The following is a 5,411-nucleotide window of genomic DNA, read 5'->3' on the forward strand; positions in this document are numbered from 1 at the left end:
GCTCATTTATTTAAAACCTTGGCTTAATTTAACCTCTCCTCTTTAGACTGCCGTAAGGGATCTAATGTGACCATTTTTGCCTGTAATAAATTTAGCTCCTACTTCCTTTGCCATTTGATTCTCTTAAATAAGTTTTAACTAATATCTTGTGGTAGCTCCTAAAGCCCACAACCAGGTTGGACCCCTGTGTTAGGCATTGTATAAACACATAATAAATGACAGCCCCAAAGAGACCTTATCTTCCCAACCCCTTTCTACCTTGTACCAGAATTCTAGTTCTCTCCTTCATTCTGAATTAAAATCAGTGCATCAGAAGAGGATTTTTTCCATAAATTTTAGGGTTATTCTTCCTTTTACATTTTAAAAATAAGTAATGGATTTTTCAGCCATCAATCTGCACAGAGGAATGAGGAACCCTTCAATCTGTGTAGAGAATACTCTCTTCCCCACCTAGCAATTGCTTCTTCCACCATGCACAAAAGGACGTGTACGCAATTCATAGGATTGGAGGAAAAGGTGATAAAAAAGTGTCCTAGACTGCTTTGTATTAGCTCTTATACTATTGCTAGGAAAAATATAGTTGCACCATTGTCAAAAAACAGAAAAGATGTTTCTTAAATGTAGATAAGATCAAAGAAGGAAGCAATCAGCATGTAAAGATGAATATACAAGAATTAGCAGACACCTGTATGCCCTATTTTCTACACAAAATACTTTGATAATTCCAGTTTCATACTTATTTAATACCCTTGCTCTTTAAAATTAAGTTTAAAATTACTAACTTAAAAACAAATTTGACAATCATTATTGTAAAGTTTTCAACATGATGAGACAGAAGATAAATCTGGCAAGATCTGATTCTTTCCCTACCACAGGACATTTCACACAAATGCTGCAATTTCAGCTGTATAACTCATTGTTACACAGTCTATGGACATTGAACCAGCCTTACTGTTCAACATAATTGTTCATTTTTACTATTGGTATTGAGGGTGCAGAGAATTCAGCCTTAGTTTGTTTTAGTTTATTTTTAATTAGAAAGGGGCTGATTTGAAACATCTGTAGGTGCTTTAGAATATCTTGTAAAAGGACATTAGTGTGTGTGTGTGTGCGTGCGTATGTGTAAGGAAATATTATGGCTCTTAGTTAAGACAAGACAAAATCTTTCCTCTTATCCAAACTGCTACGACTCTAAAGCAAGACATCAACTACCCCTCTACCTTGATATAACGCTGTCCTCGGGAGCCAAAAAATCTTACTGCATTATAGGGGAAACCGCGTTATTTCGAACTTGCTTTGATCTATGGGAGTGCACAGCCCCACCCCACCCTGCTGGAGCACTGCTTTACCACGTTATATCCAAATTTGTATTATATCGGGTCATGTTATATCGGGCGGTAGAGGTGTAGTACACATTAGTTGTGTCTCAAAACTGTTTCTTGGAAAGAGCACCCCACAATATTTACATGACTTGTGTTTCATGAACAATTAAAACTAGCATGCTGACGAACAGCATATTTGCTGTTACTGTCCATTATTCAGAAACCAGGCTTGGAGAAATCAGATTTTGGAACTGACATTGTCCTTGGGTAAGGGCACTATATGTTCATAGATTTATGGAGGTCATCAGCTATTCATTTAAGCATGAACTGTCAAACCTGCAAAAAACAGTGGAAAAAAATAAACTAAAGATTACCTATTGAAGATAACTCAGGAAATATAGAAATAGCTAGGCTATGATTTAGATATATCACAGCAAACACAGACAAGACTTCAGTATCACTCTGAAATCACATCCCAGACATTGTAAAGTCCTCCTGCATTCACATCATTATCATACCACTTGCATACCACAGAGACCAATAATTACTATATATTACGACTGAATCCTCTTCTCTGTGCTTACAGATTAAATTTTACCAGCTCCACAATTGGACCGATTCCTCTAACAATCATGAATAAGCTCCACAGATAGATGCAAACTGAACAGTATACAGTTACAGAACAGAGATGCACAAAAATAATCAGATTTCAGTAAGAGGGCGCAGAACTCGTTTGCTTTAAATAATTATTTCCACTGTTTGAATCACTTCTCAGATAATTAACTTTCATTTTGAACAATGCAGAAGCATACTCTGTTGTCTGTGTTCATAAAAAGCATTCAGAAAAGAAAGTAAATAGCTATTACATAACTCCTCTTCTTAACAAGACAGAAAACTGTACTTAACATTTCACATTAGATATGCTTCCCACTCACTTATTCACAGTGAAATAGTTAGTATTAATTTATTAGACAACAGACAATAAGGCTGGGCTTTCTGCTCCCCTTTCCCTTAGCTATGCTGCTGCGGTTCTTCAACCAACTGTGCAAGTCTTTAATGCTATAAATAACTAAAATATGTTATACATTTGTCACTTGTAGATTTGAAATCCATATTTAGTTGTGTACGAACATGGCATTGCTTCAATTTGACTTACTGCCCACAAACTTAGTCAGATCAATCTGTGAAAGGATCACAAGCAATAGTAAGCAGGCTGAAATATTTGTTTACTATCAAAACCAAATGCAATTCTGGAGGGAGGAAGAGAAGACATTACCACCACCAGATCTCTTCATCTGAAGATAAGAACTAGTAATTACTTTGTTTTGATAACAACTAAAAGCCCTTGGGTTACAAAATTCACTTTTATTGAACAATCATGTCTGAATACATCTCTAACTTCTATAGCCTTTGAGCTAGTTGTATTGGTACACAGGCAAATCAGACTATTTCTGCCTGCATGTGAGTGTCAGACATCACAAAACAGGATGTACAATGTGACTTTATCAACAACTAATGTTTTACACCATGGCTAATTTTGAAATTACATTACTGCTTCCACTAATACTCAAGGTTATATCCTGTAACAATCAGATAGCCTGGTGCCAGACATTCTCCCCACAAGTACATTCTCATTTTGCTCCATGACTTGACCTTAGGAAAAATTCTAAACAAGTATATAGCTCAGTGCTAAACTGCTCTCTTCTGTACTGTGCTCACACTAACCTTCTAAAAAACCCCTCCACTATGTTCTGCAATCACTTACACACTAAGATGATACTACTGAAAGGAAAGAGGGAGAGGAAGGTGTTATCGGTCTAACTATGTTAAGCACCACTTTGCGTAGTACTATACAAGACAACAATCATCTAATCTCCCAGCACTGTCTACTAACAGTTTCAATATGAAGGATGAAGATCTTTTAGATATGATGCATCTTCCATAGGAACGATGGCCCGATTTCCCCATTGATACCAGACAAAACACAACTTTGGTGGTACCCACTAAAACATAGAGCAGTCAATTGTTTTTCAGCCACTAGTTGTTCTGAGACATCCTGGAGATAACATGTTTATTCTTCAGGAGTGATGCTACTAGCTGACACACAGAGAATGACACTGGAATCAAAGACCACTTGTTCCTAACCATGTAAAGTAGGAACAAGTTGAGGAGTCTGGTCAGGGGGATTCATTCATTCACAGGGATAAAATTAGTGTCCTCTAGAGTGAAACCATGAGGACAAGACAGGTTTGGATTTAATCAAGAACCTGTGAAGCCCTCTGACGTACTTTGAGTTGTGTTAGGTAGAGGTAATATATCAACTGTGTACTCAAATATTGCAACCATTAAGAGCACAAGACATGTTTGGACTGTCAAGTATTTCTCTGGAGGAATAGCAAGATCCTGGCTGGAGTAATCTTCACTTAGAGGCAAGTAACAGGAGTAACTACTGCGAGATGCTTTGAGTAAATAGAAGAGACGGCAGAACTACAGGAAGACAAATAGAACACTAATCCTCTATTTAGACACTGGTCAAGAGCCTCAAGTTTCATAATGCTTCAACTTAGAGCATATACTGCTGCTAAAAACAAAATCAGAGCTTGGGAATAGGCTGGGCATACTAGTCAGGTTTATTTTAGGACGTTACATACCAGGGAGGGTTTGAGAAAGAATAGGAAATAACACTAGGTCTTGTACAGCAGCCAGATTGCTAAAGATTTTAATACCCTTTTCCAGACTCTCATCAACCTTTACTATAAATAATAGAGATGCCAGTTTAATATACAGCAATAACTATGGAGGCACAGGACCAACCATATCAGTATCTTCCAGGCCTTTAGTAATTCATTAATAGTAATCAGAAACCCTGCTGGCAAGGGGTGCAAATGAAGCCCGGTGCACATTTATGTCCTGTACTTCACTACTAGCAACACAAAAGGTTTAAACGTAGATTGTTCCATAACAACATCTTTGTATTTGTTGGATCCTAACAACTTTAAATTGAACATCCTGTGTTTGACTTGTACAGTCTCACTACAAAAGGTTTCAACATGCACTGCTAAAGCATAAACATTTTAGCATTTGTTGGGCAGGGGGGAGGGGGGAAATCACAAGGTATTTTAACTAGTGCTTCCTGCCAGCAAATTTGTAAAACTGCTGGTTTTAAAAGCCTGTGTTTTTTCCTCAGAGGGAATTATAAATTGGTGCTAATCAGACGTCTTTACATAGGGACATTCAACAGTTGCAATCACCAGAAAGGAAGGATGAATGCTGACGCTAGAAATTTTCATCTGTTCATCACTTTTCAACCTGCTGCCGAATCTCTGATGGACTCCCATGCCAGCCACTTGACAAAGGGGACTGTAAACAATAGCACATTCTGAAACCTAATCTGTAGGGCTGTTTCTGACAACAGGGTTCACAACTGAATAGAGATGCTCTTTTAAGGGGTGGGGTGGGAGATGGGGAGAGAGCAGAGGCTGTGCCGGGAGTTTGGCTTTACATACATACGCTGTCTCTCTCTCTTTCTCTCTCAGAAGTTACTCTGTTTTCATTATTCACTTGCAAAGAGTTGACTGCAGAGGCAGCTCCGAGCAGCTTCTCAACGCTGAGACTGGGTCTCAGACATCGTTATATTGCTTTGGTTTGATGTCGGCTACAGCTTCACAGTAACAGGCAGCAAAGCACCTATATGAACGTGATTTCAGCAACACCTAAAAACAGGAGCGCAACATCACTTCTCTCCAGTGTCTGAGGAGACACACACACACCATGAGCTTCCAAAATTCTGAGACATGCCACTTAGGCAACGACTCTGATTTCCAGCCTCTTCGCCTTCTCCGTGCGTGCGCCCAGAGCGCATGAAATTGACCCAAAGGCTTGGGCTGGGCCACAGCTCTCCAGCGCAACAGCGTGCCCGAGGCGAGGGGTGGGGGGGTTCCCGGTGAACACGGGAGGAGCGGGGGCGCTAGGCGCAGCTGGGGGGGGGGGTTGCCCAGGGAACACTAGGGGCGGCGGCGCTAGGCGCAGCTAGGGTGGGGGGTTGCGCAGTGAGCTCTCGGTGCGCGTGTGCGTGTGTATACGCGTGTC

This window comes from Chelonoidis abingdonii, chromosome 7 (assembly GCF_003597395.2).
Source record: "Chelonoidis abingdonii isolate Lonesome George chromosome 7, CheloAbing_2.0, whole genome shotgun sequence".
NCBI lineage: Eukaryota > Metazoa > Chordata > Testudines > Testudinidae > Chelonoidis > Chelonoidis abingdonii.